Genomic DNA, 20,131 nt, shown 5'->3' on the forward strand with positions numbered 1-20,131 from the left:
AAGATGTCTCTCTGGAGCAAAGTTAGGAGGAACTGCTGAATAATTTAGCGATATGCTCAAAATCCAAGGGAATATCTTGGCTCTAAAGAGACTTTTTTGTCCCTCGAGAACTTCTAATGTTGAGCAGGCTTAAAGATAAAAATTCCTTCTCTGCCCTCCATCTCTCAGGCAGCATATGTTTCAGAGCAGTAATGCTGAACTATCAGATTTTATCCACCCGTTGACACACACTTTTTGTTTTGTTGTTTGAATCTTAATAATTGCTACCGCATTTCCTACAGATGCTATATAGTGAACAACTGCTAATGAGGGTTAACACTGAAATATACAGGAAGGAAATGGAGCTTTGCTCCCAAAAAGCTCTCGCTGAGTAGACAGGATAGTTCTGTACCAAATATTACACTGCAATTAAGGATTAATATTAGGCAGAGCAGAACATCCAGTGCTATGAGGGAGACAAGTTCAGTGTGCCCAGTAAGAGGGCTGAGCTAATGGGAAGAATTTATAGAAGGGATTTTCACTTGCAGGATGAAAGCTATAGGATTTCATTTCAGATAAAAGATGTCAGTAGAAGCACATCCTCTCCTACACACAATTAATGCAATTGACTTGTACAAGCATCAAATAAGCACAGTCATAGACAGTATGTGTTGGAAGAGCAAGATGAGCGAGCAAAGTGTCTGTTGTTAGAGGTAGCGTAATCTACAGCACACTCCACCCTTTTAGCCCTCCTGAGGGTCTTGGGGGGGGTTCTCCAAACTCACTAGCTAAGGAGAATCAATTAATGCTCGGAACATTATTACGATTCTGAGATTAAGGATCAAAGCTGAGGAGTCAGCTCTGGAAAGATCAATGGAAAGGGGTGCTGAAAAAAAGACTATCTTTAGGCAATTGTTTAACTCCCTGGCTCTTAGACTTTTTCCATATTAAAACCATCTCCCTTCTACAGTCTAATTTCACATCTTACCCCATAGTAGGTGGGAGTTGCTTGGTTACATGAAAAAGTGATATTAGGACAGGAGGAAAATATATGCTCTAATGTGATGGATGTGATTGTCGGGTTACATTTATTTGTTAGTGTTTCTGAGGTTTGTTTGCTCACCAGCCTCTGGGACTTTCAGGTTATTACTTCCAAGCCTCTCTTCATTGCTAGCTTGCTCTGTTCCGCTCTCTAGATCACTTAACAGTGAAGTTTCTTCTCCTGTGTTTGCTACCATTCCAACTTTTGACTCACCCACACATTTGACCACAAATAAACTCACATTTGAAAATATTTTTTACTTCCCCTAGTCTTTATCTGTTTGGTCGTCTACAGAGATTGCAAGCTTTGTAGAGCAAGTACTCCCACTGCCTTCAGTGGGACCAGGATTTCACCAACACTTGGCATATAATGGACTCTGCTGGAGCAAATGATAATGAAGAGAAATACCTGACACCACAGTGCATTGAGCAATCGTGCAGGCTACTAAGAGGGGGTGTTCTGTGTGTTTCAATTCTAGGCGGTCAAAAGAGAGATCCTCAGAAATCAAGATACCAAACTAAACAGACTTCAAGGTCAGTTGCAGTCTGACCATTCTTATATTTAGTCAACAGTTGATGCTGCCTGAGAGACAGAGGTAACCTGAGGGACCCTGAGCCCACTCTCTACCACAGGTTTCCAGCCCCGGGACCCTAAACAATTGGGCTGGAAACACAAACTGCTCTCTTTCCTTCCCAAAGTTTCTTCCTGTGGGCTCAGCCTGGACCTAATCCTGTACCCTTTCCTCCTGGTTTCTCAGTCTTTCTGGAGCACTGACTCCCAGTCTACTTTCCCTGGAATCTCCTCCAATTGGCCACAGGCCTCTTGTCTATCTCCCAGCAGGAAGGTGGGCTAAATCTCGCTTAGGTGAGGCTGAGTCCCAACCCCCTTTAAAGGGCCAGCTAACCCTGTGACACAGAGCAAAAACAAAATGCATGAAAGGCTGCTGTTGTGTGCTAGAATAATGAAACTCAAAGCTTGCAAACACTCAGAGGAAGGTTTTAAGGTATGAAATGCACACTTCTCAAATGACAAAGGATTATCAGCATCCTGTATTTTCTCATAATTAAACATTTGGGGACGTTTTGCATAATCCATTGCATCTAAAAGTTAATTACTGATACAATAGTGAAAAATAATCATATTTTTATAACCAGTTAAAACTTTTCTTAATCACATTTCATGAGACCAATTACATTTACTTTTCCATAGCCACCTGAAGCTCTTCTTCATCAGCATGACCCCTATCTGGCTATTTTCAGTATTTTTTTTTTAAAAAAAACACTCTGAAGAGAGATTCATAAATGGCCTACTCCTTGCTGAGGCAGAAGTTGTGTAGCCTCACTGACTTCCAGTCATCAGTACTTCATATTATTTCCATTAGGAAAGATTATTTAGGGCAAACATCTGGGGTTTGTAAGTGTCTTGCAGGGAGCAACTTGCAAAATGGTATGCATAAGGAAATATATCCTAAGACTATAGATGGCAGCTGCCAGCAACAATGACCTTGCAGGGCTTATGTAAAATCACTATTAATGTGTTCTGCCATGGGCAGCGATTTTACTATCCAGGTGGGTCAAAGTTTAGAGATGGCTGCATTTGAGGTTTAGATTCAGTACTGGATGACTCATGAAATTCACTTATCTTTTTATGTGATCTCTGATTCTAATGCAGGCACCTCTATACTTTGATCTCTTGGACAGTAAAGTTGTATGCATACCAAACCATGTTATCTTTTAACTTGGAGTAAGGGACCTGAGCTTGACTTACTGTTAATAAGCCCTTCAAGTCGAGTGCTCTAACTTTGTTGGCAGCAGTTGCAGTCTCTAATCCATTTCCTTTTCTCTCTGTGTTCAGTATTTTGCATGATTCTCCCTTCCCTTTAAGTCAATCTTTAAAAAACAAAAGTGAAATTAGATCTTAAGCATTAGGTACATAACAGAGGTCACTGTGTGTGTGTGTGGGTGGAGAATGTGCAAATGAAAGCAGTAACTGAGTTTGTGAAGGAGTTTGCTGTGGATACAGGATGGGCCTCCTCTCTTGTCACTTACATGGATTTAGTCTAAATGTAATCAGAGTAAGGCTCAGGGGAGTATAGTTATTAAACAGGCCACAGGAGACAATGCATTAATTGAACTATTGAAGAGCAAGGGGAGAAGTTTGAACCCAATACTTTCCCCGATTGTTTTTAGATGGCTTTTTTTTTCTATTTATGTGACATGAGGTAAATTTAAAAGAACTAAATATGTACTATTTGGCTAAATGGCTTCGCAATATGGGGTCACAACCCGTTACAAAGTAAATGAAGGGTAACAACAGAAAGGAGGGAGAAGAATTGCTTGGTGCTGCTGCCTACCTAGGAGTAATGACATAAAGTTAAGTAAAGGAAAAAAGAGGCTGAGTAATAACAAAAGCTTTCTATAGTCTGTTAGATCATAGATCAGATACCCAGGGTAAGTGGTGGAGAGCTTATCACTTGAGATATTTGAAATTTGTCTTCACAAAGTACTGGAGAATATACCGTAGGGAACAATCTTTCCTAGATTCCATAGATTCTAAGGCCATAAGGTACTATAGTGATCATCTGTCTGACCTCCTGCATAACACAGGCCATAGAACTCCCCCCCGAATAATTCCTACCACATATCTTTTAGAAAAACATCCAATCTTGATTTAAAAATTACCTGTCATGGACCCATGGTGGATTGTTCCACTGGTTAGTTCCTAGAACTGTTAAAAAATATATGACTTGTGCATTATTATAGAGATGGATTAAATGACCTAACCATCTCAAGATTCTCTGAATCTATGACTTTATTAGTTTTATCTTCTATAAATACAGCAAAATTTATCTTCTGCTGGAGAGCTTATTCTGGGTGAACAACACTGGGCCAGATTTAACCTTGGTGCAAACCCACTGAATATAATAGAATTTACTCCAGAGATGAATATAGTGCAAAAGTTGTAACTGTGTAATCAATGTTTGAGTTTTTAAAAACCCTGCTAAGTATATAGTCGCTGTTTACAAGAAACACGTTACAAAAGAAGCCTTTGAATTTCTGGGGGAGATGGGTATGTAACTCACATAGACTCCTTTGAAAATCTTAGACTAAGTCTCTCATTATACTGGAAAGAATTTTATGTAAGATACAATATAGGCATTTATTAAAAACCCAATTCTGTAGCCCGAGATCCTCAAAGGTACATAAGTGCCATAGTCCTAAATTTGTGCCATAGTCCTTACTGAGCCAAGATTCCCATCAAAGTCAATGGATGCTTTAGCTGAGTAAGGACATTAGAACTGGGTCCAGTTCTTTGTAGTATCATACGAAGGGCTGATTGAAAGATGGCAATTCACTTCTGCAAGAATTTTAGGAGAAAACAATACAATTTTCAGTTTGTTCACAATTTTTCACTGATCTTTTCAAATTTTCATCAAGACAAAAATTTTCATTTGCATTCAATTTGAAATGAAAATTTTCATTTTGCTTATGTTCTAAATGGAAAAAGTTCATTTTGATTGGGTTTGATTCTAATTAAAATGAAACAAAAATCAGTTTTCAGTTTTTTTCTCCTGTTTTGTTTCTCCCCATTTTTTCCACTGGAAAAGCAATGGGATGAGGGAATGAGGAGAGGGACCAAACCCCCCCTCCTCTCCCCAAAAAAACCCCAACACCTGAAAAGCAAAAATATTGAATTTCAATTAGAATTTTTTTTTTCATTTGGATGTAAAATGGGACTATTTTTCATGATACAAACAGTTTGTTACATTTTTCATATAAGACAAAAAACTATTTTTCAGTGGAAAAAAACCCAACAAAAACCCTTAGTGTTATACCAAACTCAGAAAAAAGTAGTAAAAAGGGTTACCAATGAGAGCAAAAGTGTGATTTCATGAGTAGCAATGACACAAAGACTCATTTACGTACCTCTGCTTGGCATTTTTAAACTATGATGAGGAAGAAATGCACTTGGCCCAGATCCATCCAACACAGCTTCTGACAACAATATCATTAGCCATCAAGCATGCATCACAGGTATCTGAAATTAGAGAGACAAGGTGGGTGAGGAAATATCTTTTATTGGACTAACTTCTTTTGGTGAAAGAGACAAGCTATTGAGCTACTCAGAGCTCCTTTTCAGGTCTGAAGAAGTTCTTCACAGCTTAATACAAGATGGAACAAATTGTTTATCATAAGTTGTTAACACATTAATGGGCCACTTCACTTAAGTTTGTCTCTCTCACCAACAGAAGTTAGTTCAATAAAAGATATTACCTTACCCACCCTATCTTTCTAAATTTATACTAGCTAGCCATTGTCCTGCACAAATGTTAATATATAAGAAAGATAATTTATCCTGTGCCTTGTGAAATGATTCTCTTGGGCCGCAGCAGCAAGCAGTTAATATTCAGAAAGGTCTGTCACTATAACAACATTGGGATGGGACCAATCTATACAGATACACAGGCAGCTTTCCCCACTTCTGCATGGCAAAGGAGATCTTCCACTCCCACAGCTCCATGTTCTCCATCCTTCCGACCTACAGGCTAGGGAGCTGGTTTAATGCTACACACATGTAAAAGGCAGCTGCTTATAAACCCACTCCATAAACACGAGGCTGTAAAAATTCTGGGAAAAAAAAAAAAAAAGGAACTCAGTTTCAGACCTTCTTTGAGCTGCTGATACTGTTCTCTTTATTTCTGATGAAAAAGCTAAACTTTCTCCAGAAAGCCAAAACTTTTCATGAAATGCTCAGTTTTTTATCCCAAAAAAGTGCACACGGATTTTTTTTTTTGAGCCCTACCTGTTTACCGAGTGCTTTGTAGGCACCACGACAAAGGGGAGTTTGAAGGAGAGGATGGCGCAGTGGCTTTGTGGATTTTATTGGAGAGCTCTGTCAGTGCATCAGAGGCAATAAAAGAGACAATCCGAAGGGATGCTGCTTGGAAAATTTTATAGATACCAAGGATTTCCCTAAGTAACATTTAATAAAATGCAAACTTCAGGCTACAGTAACAGTCAAAGTGCAAAACATTGATGACCAGCTGAGGGGAGCTGATGACCTCAGGTCAGAGGCATAGCCAGCAAATGCCAGTGACCCCAACAAATGTTCATTGCCACCGTCATTAATGTTAGTGTAAGATTTTTTTTTAAATAAAGCTTTAAAATGTTATTTTCCCTTATTACCACATGTACTGGGTCATTCTAGAAAATGAACACCTTGTATGTTAGCCAGTCACAGCATCAGATAATTGCCATTTTTTGAGGTTTACTTTAGATCATAAAATGAACGGCAAGGAGTATAATCCTGGTCCCATTAAAGTCAATGGCAAAGCTTCCATTGACTTCAGCAGGGCCAGGATTTCACCACAGGTATCTTCAGTTTTACTTACTTGTTTATGTTCTGCATAAATGGAACCACTGAGTGTTTGCTGATTGTTTCAAAATGTCTTCAGTCCTATTTCCCTCAATGGGTTGGCCTTTCCTTCTTCTCTTGTTGGGTTTATGATGCCAGATTCCCAGTAAGAGTACGTTTCAGCCACAGTTGTTTACAATGCAGTCTGTAAATAATGGATTTCCATTGTTTATTCAAAGTAAAAAGGAAGACCTGAAACTAAGGTTTCAATATCTGGCGTCAGGCTCCCCACACACAGCCCATGAGCCTCTTTTAAGAAGCCAGGAGTATCCACCCCTCTTGTAAATAGTCTCTGTCAAAAGCACATAAGAAAAAAGCTTGGCCAAAGGGAAATGTACAAAATGAATTGTTGTTAAGGATGAGGAAACAGGCAAGAAGGAAAGGTTTTGGAACTCTGAAGTTAAAGTCTTGCCATTTAGCTAATGCTACCAGTACTTGGGGCACAGGCCTGTAAATGGTTATTCCCACACATAGAGTTTCTCCTGTATAGTAGTAAACATTTATATTATGGTATGCCCAAAGGATTCTCTCTGGACTAGGGACCCCATTGTGCTGAGTACTGCACAGACATAGCTAAGAGTGCATTTTTGCTGCAGCTGGGAGGTGTAATTCCCTGTTGAAGTAGATGTACACACGTAGCGCCGCCTCTGGTAGAACTAATGCACACGAAGTAGCCATATGGTGATGACATCAAGGTGGTGGCTCAGGCTAGCTCCTTTAGTGCAATCTCATCTGAGATCCTGAGGTACTTGAGTAACTAGCCCAGAGCCACACTACTGTTTTTAGAATATGTATCTCTACTGAGCTGGGAACTACACCTCCTAGCTGCAGTGGAGATTAAGAGACAATTCCTGGCCCAAAGCTGATCAGCTGGGGAAAATTCAGTTACCATTTCCACACCTGTCTTACAGTGGTGTTACTATTTGGAGGCTGTATTACCATTTCTAATACTCTCTCCTTACCCTGTAACTACCTTCAGAATCCTGTGCACGCTAAATTTGACAAGCTCCCTTTCCAGCACAAACCTCCTGAGTTTGTTATCGACTTGTTTGAAAAAAGACCACACCCAACAAGCTATTTTCAAGCTTTTCTTCATTCAGGAAGCACTGACGTCTATGTGGTGACCTCATAAAGTTTTCATACATGACGCTGTTTCTCAGCTTCACCACGCAAGGCGCACCACATATAATAATATTTCCATGGCAACATAAGAACAACTCTCCTGATTCTACTTTTGCAACAGCTGGCAAGCACATTGGTCTGTAGGGTAATAGATGCACAGTGTGACACCAAGCACAAGATGTGTGTGTCATGAGTCTGGCCCTGCATCACAGAAGGAAAGGGGCGTCCCCATATTTATTTGTATTTATTCATTTTTCTTAAAAAGCACCTATCCAGAGCTTTGGGTAAACATTAAAATACACATAATCAGAGCATAAAATTTCCACAAGACCAATCAGAACTGAATAAGCATCCAAACATGTGGGATGCTTACTGAGGGTCTGATCCAAAGCCGATCGAAATTAATGGGAAAAGTCTCACTGGTTTTTAATGGGCTTTGGATCAGGGCCCAAGGTACTCATCTAAAAAAGCACTAAAAAGCCTGTGCTTAACTTTAAGCATATGGGTGGTCCTATTTCAGTCAGGGGCTATTCAAATGCATAAAGATAAGTATATGCTTAAGTTATTTATTGGATCTGGGCCTTAAAGCTCAAAAACCTTTCAAAAGTAACAGTGCCCTTCTAGAATTCCTTTCATATGAGTGTGACAACACACATTACAGGCCCTTGTTTAACATTTCTGACTTGTTTAATATCTAGAAGAGGAAGTAAATTGCATGTTAGGGAAATTAACAGCTTATACTAATTTGAGAGAAGCTACAATCATCAGCAAATAATACAACGTATGTGAAAATTACACACTAGGACTCAATATAGAAAAATGGGGGCTACTATGTCTGGGGCAAAATAATCCAAAAAAAAGACATTCAGTGAGAGGGAGAAACCTTTGAACCAGTGTTGGGAGTGATACAGGACAGTAACTGGACAAGACTTGGGGCAGGTGGTGGGAGGGGAGGGAGGAAACAGTGAAGTTTTGAGCTGCAAGTGCAGAAGTATCTCACCACAGCACACTGAGGTAATAATCTCTCCGCCCATGCATTTCCTCAGTTGCATTAGTGGAAGGTGGCATAACCCAGGTTGTGGGTCCATTGCAGCAGTACCTGGAGTGGGGATGTACCCAAACAAGCCACCTATAAAATTCCATTTTGCCTAAAAAGTGGCCACGGGAAACTGATTCAGCACGTCTCACAGGAAGCTTCATCTCATGGAGTGCAAAGCAGATTTCAAAGATGTGCTCTTTACGTGGAAGCCACAGGATGAATCCCCACCCCTTCCACAGCAGCCACTGTTCTCCCACATGACAAAGATTGCCAATAAGAGGTTCAAACAGAGGCACAGAGAGATTAAGTGACTTGCTCAAGGTCACACATTAGCAATCAGATAGTTATGAACAAAGGGCTGATTTCCAGACTCCCAATCCTGTGCTTTAGCCATTAGACAATGCTCCTTTCCAGATCTCACAATAACCCTAATCTGTTTTTTATGTGTCTAATATTTTAACTGCAGATTGAAAATGTAACACAAGTATAAAGTAGTTACATAATATTACTGTAATTCCTGTAAACCAACACAGGAAGCAACTCCTCACAGAACCAATAAAACTGCCCTGGGATCATAGTGTTCTCTCAGTTTCCAATCCTACAGCACCCTTTTCCCAATTACATTGTTTATCTTACATAGGAGGATCCACATTGTTGCTATACCTTGGTATTAATCTCACTTAGCATATTTCCAGCTGGCTTTGAAGAGCATAGACTTTACAGCCCACATTTAACTTATGTCTCCATGAGCACTGAATACCTAGCTCTGACTCAATGCCATCTCTAGTTATGGGTCAATGCTTCCAGAAAAGCAGCCAATGAGCAAGTATCTTGGCAGTTCCCCCTTAATCTTTCTAGCTAGGCTAACAAACATATTGAACCAGCCAGGTCACAAGGAAATATCACTGGACCCCCATCTAGTGTTTACGCATTTTCAGTTGACTTGTAGGAATGAAAAATAATACTTGCATACACTGCCAAAATGCAATGCCATGTCTTCCCTATCCTTTTTATATTTATAACTGTAGTGTGAAATGTTCCATGGGCTCATTTTTGTATAACTTGAGAAAGTAATTCACAGTTCAGCTCTGCCATAGAAGTCCATGCTATTATAAGAGCTTATTCTCAAGCTCTTCTCCCACCCTACATGAGGCAAACAGCACTATAATAACACAATTTCAATCAAGAGCAATCGGCATGTTTAGATCCAGCATCACACAGCAGTCAGGTCTGTTGCATGTGTTCCCTTAATAGACGTTGATTCTATCTCATTTTTTCTGGTTTGGTTCTGTAATTTTGATTTCCTGTCGAGACTGAAAATGTTTAATTTTTCCTTAGAAAACAAAACAAAAATAAAAAAGGAATGAGGTAAAGGCTTTATGACTTGCGTTGACTAAATAATTGCAGCTTTAAATAACCATAAATGAAAGAACAAGTTTAGCTGCAGGCTGGACCATAAAAGGCTGTTCCATTTTCTAATGGTAATCTGATTTATGTAATCTGATTGAAGTATATCCTTAAAAAAAACACCCAAAAAAGCAAACATACTGAAATTAGGAGCACCACTCAATGTGGTGCCCTCTAATCATGCTGGAAAACTAGCATGAACTGACAGATCAAGGGAGATCTATTACACTTTTGACGATCTAATGAGCTTAGTTTTAGAGGGTAGATAAATATAGGCTAGCATGCAAAGGAAGTAGCTCTGCAGCCAGGGATTAAGTGATAACTCTGGGGGGAAAATCACCATAATTTGTAGGAGCCAAGGGGACTTTATTAAAGCATACCTACAGCTGCTTGTGTTCCTTGCTTGTGGGACACTGGGATATACCTTGCCTGATTCTCCACATCTCATTCAACAGATGTTTTCAGCACTTACAGCTAAGGACAAACAACCTCTGGGATTTCTAAATAACTTACATCTCTGCTCACATTTCTTCTGACTCCTTTTTCCCCTGACTATGCAAGATGGACACCTGAAGGCAAGTGAAAATGAGGCTGCCCGAAAACAACATGGTGAAGAGCCGTGGAAGCCGAGCTGAAAAACTTGGGGCACAGCTGAGGAACCATTGAAAGATTTGCCAGAAACAGACAGGAGTGGAGGAGCTTCATCACTGTGCTAAATGCCAGAGGCATAATGGGAACATGATGATGATGCTCTTCCTAGTTTTCCTTTCTGCTCATCTCTTTTGTTTCCTTCCCACACTCATTTTTCCGCCCTTTCTTTCCTGCCACGCCCTACTTTTGTGACGCTTCTTCCTCTGTGTGTGTTTGACAGAAAACTGCAGGGTATGTTGCTAGTAATGGTTATGCATAGGTGTTAGAACTAGAGGTGCTGGGGGTGCTGTCACACCCCCTGGCTTGAAGTGGTTTCCATCATATACAGGGTTTACAGTTTGATTCAATGGCTCTCAGCACCCCCACTGTACACATTGTTCCAGTGCCCCTGTGGTTATGTGTTCATTTTCATGCAGTCAGTGGCTCATGTGTACCTATATATCGTACTTATAAAACCACTGACTGCATGAGGGCCCAACCATCAACCTGTGTATCATGCATATTTTGGGCTAAATTGTGCCTAGCCCTGCACAGAAAAGTGTGAAAGGAAAAGACACCAGAAGTCTTCCCTTTCTTCACCCCTGCATAGAAACTATTCACCATATTTATCCTTGAACTCTGTAAGCATAAGGATTGTACCTCACCAGTACTAGCCTTCCCAAAGGAGACTGGGAGGAGCATCCATCCTCTCTTGCACCAGCCAGTAGAGAATAACCAATGCTGCATTCTTTCAAAGGTCTAAGTACTGAGTTGGACACAATGTATTCTGGTTTCAGAGTAGTAGCCGTGTTAGTCTGTATCTGCAAAAAGAAAAGGAGTACTTGTGGCACCTTAGAGACTAATCAATTTATTTGAGCATAAGCTTTTGTGAGCTACAGCTCACTTCATCGGATGCATTCAGTGGAAAATACAGTGGGGAGATTTATATACACAGAGAACATGAAACAGTAGATGTTACCATACACACTGTAATGAGAGTGATCAGGTAAGGTGAGCTATTACCAGCAAGAGAGCGGGGGGGGGGGGGGGAGGAGGAGGGGACCTTTTGTAGTGATAAGCAAGGTGGGCCATTTCCAGCAGTTGACAAGAACATCTGAGGAACAGCGGGGCGGGGGGGAGAGGAGGGAGGAATAAACATGGGGAAATAGTTTTACTTTGTGTAATAACCCATCCACTCCAGTCCCAGTATTCTGGAGCATTTACATCAGCCAGTGGCTTAAAGTCACTATCAGGCCTTTTATGTTTGTATATATAATATCGTTGGTCAACTTTTCAATCAAATTTTTATTAATTAAAAAAATTTTTTTTTCAAAATAAAATGTTTGCAAAAAATTATTTACACCCCTCCCCCCCACATACACACATTTTTAGTTTCTTCAGAAAATTAAAAATGTATCAATCTAATGTCTTCAAGTATAATACTAGGTTCAGAGCTGGCCCATTTCTGCTCCCACAGTGGTGGAAATCTGTAAGTGTGCTATTCCACACTCACACCACTATAGCTGACAACAGAATTTGGTCCTTTGTGTTTAACATAGATGTTAGCTCCTTGGGGCGTGGCTCCATTATTGCCAACTTTTGTGATCTTATTGCCAGTCTGATAATAGCTGTTTTTTTTCTTTTTTTAAAGCCTCAGCTTCTGGGGTCATGCAATTATGTGAGAATCTCATCTTTCATTTAAAAGAAAACAATGAGTTTCAAAACCTTGTGATTGCAAAGAAAAAGTTGAAAGCATGAATCTGAAAGACTCAAAATCCAGAAAGCAATTAAAAAAACCTTTTAAAATCTCATGATTTTAAAATTATCTCATTTTTGAATGTCTGAGATTGGCAATACTGGATTCTGTTTTCTTCTGTGTTTTGTACAGCACTACACTTGTACTGGGTAGTAGTAACAAACCAATAATAAAATAATAATGCAATATATAGTTATAGCACAATTATCAGACTCGCAGTATAATGTATATCGGGGTAGGTTTATAACAGAGGTCTTCCTAAAGCAGGTGCCTGAGTTGGTGGTCTCAGTCCATTTGCAAATAATGATCAGGGGCTTACCTCACAAAAATTACTGTCTTCTTAGACAAGAAAGTCCAGACTGAATAATAGCAGTAAAGAGAACAAACTCCCCTCTTGAGCTTTAAAGTGATCCTTCCGAGTTAGATTTGAAACATAATGGCATGTGACTGTAGGTGAAACTTGCACTGCTCTTGTACATATTCTGTTGGATTAATAGAGGATGGCAGTTTCTAGGGTTGTCAAGTCAACACCTTTCTTGAACTCTAAATTCTTTTTCAGAACAGTGGAATGTACTGTGTAGAGAGATTGTTTTCAGATTTTGTTTAACTTCCCCAGAACATAACATTCAGAAGATTAGATTCTAGGACCAATACATTATTGGTTTTGAGATGGATTTAATTTTTGAAGCTATCCCTTATTTCTATAATGGACCTACTGGGAAAGTTCAGATATTCAGATAACTGTATATTCCAGTTCTGGCTCATCTCTACTTTTGCTTTTCTGACAACTAAAAGTATATTTTAAGTAAAGAAACCACGATGAAAACCAGTGTTTTCAGAAACACTTAAAATCTCTAAATGTGACGAGACCAGTTTATATAGCAGCGAATGCTGCATTAAGGTATTTGGTGGGTTTGAATCACTACTGAATTACTTCAGTTATATGCTCATGTAACTCTTCTGATTTAAGTTTTGTTTCAGACTGGCATAAAACTGGAGTAAGACAGTGGTGAATCAGGCCCAGTGGTTTTGGTTTGTTTGCAGATATGAAATCCTTAGGAGTTACAGGATGAATCCCTGCTGCGTTTATGAAGAGAAAATAGTTTTCATGCACTATTCAACATAATATTCTTCCACTAAACAAAGGTTGTCTCTGTCACCAGAGTCTCTGATATGCTAAGCTTCTAGAGAAGCAGGAAGAGCTGGCTCCAGCGAATGCCCCTTCCTTCCTCAAAAAAATACCTCATTTGTAGTCAAAGATTTATTTTCCCTGACAGACAAGAAACAAAAACAAACAAACAAAAAAAGGCTAACATTGTGCCAAAGGAGGAATGTGAGTAATAGTAATTGCATTATTGGCTCATTAGGTGTCCGTGAACAGAAAGCAATAGAGGCTATAATTTCAAAACAGGATAGCAAGACAGTTGAAACAACAAGGAAAAAGAAGTACGCAGAAATATGATCTCTCTCTCTCTGGGGAAAATTTAGCAGAGAGCTACTCAGTACAGAGCTTATGGCTCAATGCATCAAAAGGGGTGAATGACTCTTACTAGATTTATCATCCTGCATTGTTTTCAGGTTATGTGGTTTGACTGTTTCTAGAGAAGTCAGCAAGATTCCACCACTCTGTAAAGAAACCAGAAATCAGATGAGCTTTCGCAGGCTCTTTGGTCAACCATGAAGGTGCTATTCCAGCAATCAGGGAGCATTCCTCCAACACAGCAGAGGGAGACTGCACTTTTGACATCATGTTTGTTTGTTTTTTCCACAGAGGCACTAAGCAACATTATGGAGGCAAAGAAACCCTTTGGCTAAACTCTGACTCTTTCATTTATATTGACAATACAGCTACAACGAAAATGTTAATGCAACTTTGGCCACCCTAGATTTAATCACTTAGGCCCAGATACTTAAAGTATTTAGGCACCTAACTCCCCCTGAAATACCTTTGAGGATCTGGGCTCTAGTGTTTGTATGGGGCTTTGTGGTGCCTCGGGCAGACATCCATCACATTTGGTGATCAGCAGGAGAGATCTGGAAGCAAAATCTGAGTTTCTTCTGGGATGGCTGCATGGGGGAAGGCCTCCTCTTTTCTCTAACTTTGAGGTGGCTTTCTTTAATTTGGAGTCCATAAAAGTACCCCAGGCTATCATCTGCCCCCACTTCTGCATAGAACTATGGTGGCCTAGATTGCCACCTGTATCACAGTAGTCCTTGCTTTGATTAATCCTTCACTTACAGAATTCACTTACAATAAATACACATCCTTAGGTTCTATAGCCTTCAAAAGCAAACGTGTAACATTCACATGATAGGTTTCAGAGTAGCAGCCGTGTTAGTCTGTATTCGCAAAAAGAAAAGGAGTACTTGTGGCACCTTAGAGACTAACCAATTTATTTGAGCATAAGCTTTCGTGAGCTACAGTTCACATCCAATGAAGTGAGCTGTAGCTCACGAAAGCTTATACTCAAATAAATTGGTTAGTCTCTAAGGTGCCACAAGTACTCCTTTTCTATTCACATGATAGTTCACCTTCAGCAGATGTGTTTTCAAAGGAAAGCCCTGAGAGAATCAGCAGAGCAAGTCTAACCTCCAACACAGGAAGACTGGGGGGAAAGTACGGTGGATTTTTAAAGCAAACAGCCAACCCTCAAAACTGACTTCAGTGGAGTTAAGCTGATTTACACCAGCTGGCCCTCTGCATAGGGCTGAATTTCACCCTCAGTTTATGTTTCATTGGTATTCTAAGCATAAGAGCCTCTCTGTAGCATTATAATAAATCCTTTTTATTGAAATCTAGGACATTCCAAACTTCTTAAAAGCTCCCACATTTGCTCAAAACTCAAGAAGATTCCAACTAAGAAATATCCAGGACTCTCACCTTTCACTGACTCATTTTTCTGTTAGATGCCAACTGTCAGTCAGACTGACATACAGGACTAGGGAACAAGGTTCCCTACCAGCACACATGAGGAAATAGCCATTGACTCTTTTGTACCATTTCTGTGGATAAATAGAAGACTTCAGTCTTCAGGGCTGTCAGTCAGTGACTTTCTGAAACACTCCACAGACAACCTGCAGGCCAAAGTAATGCTTCAGCACTTAGGGGGATTCATATTCAGATCTAAATTCTCACTAACACAGACTGTGAATGTGTTTCAATATAGGGGTTTGGTTCAGCTTGTCACAGAGATAGGAGTCAGCTGCGAAACGCAGATCCAGGTCTGGATTCAGATTCCAAACCCTCCAAAGTTCGGTTGTTTCTGACCTGTCTCTAGTATTTATAGTGTGCGCGTGCACGCACACACACACAACTTGTTGCATAGTCAAGCACCAAAAGTTAAGACATTCCAGCATTAAGGCTGTTGGTACAATATTAATTCAGCCCTCTAGTGCACATGTATTATGGTGCAGTCTTCAATTCCATGCTGACATACCATTTTTTTCCACAGGAGGAAGCCTGCTTCATTCAGTGCATGGGATGGATGGTGTTCACTTAATGAGCAACTATTAAAGATTTCATTTTACCCTCACTGTCCAACGTGTGGTCCCAGGCCTTATCAAATATGCACTCTTCAATCCCTGCACTGATGACGGAATTATTACTGTCCTGTTGGGCTTTTCTATGGGAGGCATCACTATAGCACTTGGGTGCTTTACTACAATTAATAAATTTAATTTTACAACACCCCTATACAGCTGGGAACTGAGGCGCAGAGAGATTAAGGTAAAATGTATCCACTAATTTTTGGTGCCCGATTTGAGATGCCTAGTACCTGATTTTTCACAATCCTTACCATTTATGGCACTTTATCTGCTCAAAGCACAGCTCTTGTGAGTATTCAGGGTCCCAGGTCAGACATCCAGGAAATGATGAACATACAGATAGTGACCAGGTGTGAAAAGTGTGGCTTAAGTGACTTGCCCAGCACCACTCAGGAACTGTGTGGCAAAGGCAGGGATAGAAGGGACTGTGCTCACTCTTCTGCCTGTTCACCCCAAAGTTTGACCCCTTCTTAGCCATGCCCTGCAACCTGTCCTTATTCCAGTTCTGCCTCTTCCCCATCCTTGGCTCCTCATCCCAGTACTGTTCTCAGCTAATCAGTCTCAGACTCTATTCCTCAGGCTTCTCATCCCCATCTTCTTGACCAGCAAGTTCTAACTTCACCCATCTGGTCTTCCTGTCCCAGTCTCCACCCACCCTAATTCCCAGTCCCAGTTTCCCTTGCTCCTTCTGCTAGCCCCCAATCCCAGTCTCTTCATTCTAGGCTCCTTGTTGTAATCTACTCCCACCCTCGCCCTCAGTAGGCCCAGATTGTGTGCCCTCTGCATTAAAAAAAACAGGCAGCTTCTTCTTCCACGCTGCCTTGGCCCAGTAGGGAGGTCATTGAAAGCACAGGAGAGAGAGGCTCCATGCTGTTAGTTCAGGTGCCAACAGAACTGGCTCCAGGCACCAGTGTTCCAAGCAGGTGCTTGGGGCGGCAGTTAGAAAGGGGCGGCAGTTCCTTCGCCCGCGGCGGCAATTCGGCAGCAGCTTCTCTGTTCCGCCCGGCACAGCAGCGATTCAGCGGCAGCTTCTTCCTTTTGCCGGCTGCGGCAGCAGGCTTTTTCACTGTTTGGGGCGGCAAAAACTGTAGAGCCGGCCCTGGGGCCCAAGACCCAGATCTGGCATACCCCACAACATGTTCAGTATGGACAGAATCATCACAGAATTTAACTGCTAAAATCTAAGACGTCTCTCGTGCAATTTTTCAAAGGCTTATAACCTGGCCAAATTTGGGTGGATTTTCATGAGGATAGCAGAAGGCACATCCCTGACATAGAGGCCACGCCCTTGCCAAATTTCAGGTCCATGCTCCAAAGCTTGGAGTAGAGCTTTTCAACATGGCCAAAAGAATGTATTTTTTTGTAGCCACTCTTAGAAGAGACTGGATGGTTTTGGCTGAAATTATATATATCAGCTCGAAGCAGACATCCAGCATGGAAAATTTCAGCCCAAATGGTTAAAGTTTGGCAAAGCTTTAAGCAGCTGAAATGGGAAATGTCAGGCAACTTTAATAATAGGCAGGGCTACCAGCATCTTCTATAATAAATATTAATTCCTCATTCATTATTTTATATGCAATTATAAAACACCCTCCCCCCCACTTTTCAAACTCAGTCTTTTTACTACAGTAATGATATCGTGGAGCATATAACGAGAACTTTCCAGTCCTTTTACCTTGGTAGAAGCCCATCAGGCTCAGACAGATCTACAAGAAAATTTCTTAGGAGAGCTGAGGATATGCAGGGCCCTCAAGATTACTTCATGCACTGACGGATTAAGCATTAATAATTTATTTACTTTGTTTATTTATTTGTAATGTAGTAGCACCCAGGAGCCCCAGGCATCAATGCCCCACTGTGCGTTGATCTGTATATCCAAATTTTGGCTGGAAGGAGTCCAAGGCCCAAAAGAGTTTAGACCTACAGCTCCATTCATGTGTATTGAAAGGGCACAACTGGAGAAAAGTTGGTCCAGATAGTGGGGATTTAGATAGGAATGTGATCTTATAATGGAAGTATCGGGCAACCTTAATAGCAGTGCTACCAGCCCCACCTATAATATATACAAATCCAACTCCAAAGGGTTAAAAGCTTGATTTTTTTCAGCAGTGCTAAACATCTTCAGCTCTCATTTGATTTCATTTCAAGTTGTGAGTGCATAGACTTCTGAAAAATCAGGTCCTAAGACTGCGGCCCTCCCAGCTGTGCTGATGCTGTGGATACAGAGCTCAGCTATGAATAGTTAGCACTGTTATGCTTGCAGGCTTCAGCCAGGAATGCTACATGTGAGGACAAGGGGAACGGGAACAGAAAGTCCTTAACAGGTACTAAAACTTAATGAGCTTCCAGTGCATTTGGCAAGTTGGCAAATACAAAGTCAGACCAATGAACAAATAGCTGTAGAAAGTTTCCAAAGCAGAAAGTTTATAAGACAATTATTTACATTGTCTGGATGGCTTTAATTACAGGACAATTCAGACTGGCTGCTTAAGCATTCCCCAGGGGTAAATTAATCAGTCACCCTGCCAACTTGCATATTTTCCATTGCTGCACTGAGGCAAATCAGCTGTGGCTATCATGAGACTGACATGACAAGCTCCATCTTTTGTCAATTGTAGAGACTGCCAGTTATGTCTTTAATTTCATCCTGACCATCTCTCGTAAACTAATGGAAGTTCCATTCCATTCCTAGGCACAATAGTGAATAAAACTCTTTCCAGATTACAGGGATATCCTCCTCATTCCATGTTGTAAGAGAGCTACAGTAGAGATACCAAAAGGAGACTATAATCACCAGTATTTATGAAACCTGCAATTATATTACCTGTGTACCAAATCAATGGAATCCAGAGTCCGCTTTCTCAGCCTACTCTTAATATAATAATTACTTATTACACTTGGTTGTATTTTTTCCATGTTGTAATTAAACTGTACTATCTAGTTGTTAACTGATTTACAATGGGACAGATTCATCCTCAGTGTAAATCCACTGAAGTCAGTAGGGTTACACCAGGGATAAATGTGGCCTAGACCATTTAAAATCACTCTCTCTTTTTAGTTTTTCAGCATGATGGTCAGCTAGTATAACTCAACATGGCTCCTTTGGCTTCAACCAATGAACACAGATTTCAGTGGAGCCATAGAGAATTAAACCAGTTGAAAATCTGGCCCTTTTTATATAACTACCACAAACCCTTGTATGACTAGTCAAATTAATAAATAAATGTATTAAATAATAATCTCTGGTTCTGAACACGTCTCAGAATGGAGCACGGTTAGCCTCACACTCCTGCTGCAGTTGCGATGCGGCAACACAGAATGCTGTCCTAGGGAGAGAGACTGCCAACCGGAGGGCAGCTTGAGTTGGGGGTGGGGGCTCTGAATCCACCCAAAGGGGCAGCTGGAAAAAGCTGTTAGACGAGAAGAGGCTAGATGCTGAGCTAGTGGATAAACTAGAGCTTTGGTAGGTGGTGAGGGGATAAGCTAGAAGAAGAACAGGAGAATAAAAGCAGGGGACTGGGAAGTGAGAAGGAGGAAAGAAGGAAAATTGGAAAGGAGAAGCAGAAAAAAAGAACAGACATGGGTATACGAGCAGGCACTCCACGAAGGAAAATAGCGGGAAATTAAACCTCCAGGCATACCGGAGAGAGAGCAAGGGAAAAGAAAACTGAAAGGAAATAGGTGAAAAAGGGAATTGTTCAAAAAGTGGTGTGAGATGAAAACAGATCCCGAAAACAGTAACGGAGATGTCCACCCACAAAGGACCTACAGTGTGTGAACAGAGAGAATGACTCTTTGAAATCTATTGATGGAATACAGTTCAAAAGTGCCTAGTGGACAAGTGAGGGCTCAGCAGGTGAAGAAACCCCACTTGTGGATAAACTCAGTGCAAAGAGGTACAGCCACAAGAACACCCAATCTAAGGAGCACTTCAAGCCGAAGAGAAGTAAAGAACAGGACAGCAAGAGTGGAGCTGGATTTATAGCCAAAGAGACAAAAAATTGATTCTTCTCTGAAGCAATACAGTATATTGTAAAGTGATCTCTTTTGTTCTTGTTAATAACACTGCATTTGGTAGTAAATGCACAGCATGTACAAGCTCACAAATGTTAATGAGTTGGTAACCTCTAGTTTATTATTATAAGTAGTAAGTCTTTGGTAACGTTCTACTTATGCTCCTGGTACAATTCTGGGG

The 20,131-nt window shown here is 40.7% G+C and overlaps 1 long non-coding RNA gene across 1 annotated transcript in view; it reads right to left on the bottom strand.

The window, feature by feature from the left end:
* LOC311517928 overlaps positions 1-20,131 on the bottom strand; it is a 145,306-nt gene that overhangs the window by 26,382 nt on the left and 98,793 nt on the right. The window contains exons 3-5 of the long non-coding RNA XR_014710824.1: positions 6,414-6,581; positions 4,948-5,059; positions 2,789-2,910 (exon numbers count right to left, since the gene is read on the bottom strand). This is a non-coding gene — a long non-coding RNA (uncharacterized lncRNA). The remainder of the gene's footprint in view (positions 1-2,788; positions 2,911-4,947; positions 5,060-6,413; positions 6,582-20,131) is intronic.

Source organism: Lepidochelys olivacea (assembly GCF_965140295.1).
Source record: "Lepidochelys olivacea isolate rLepOli2 genome assembly, chromosome: 3".
NCBI lineage: Eukaryota > Metazoa > Chordata > Testudines > Cheloniidae > Lepidochelys > Lepidochelys olivacea.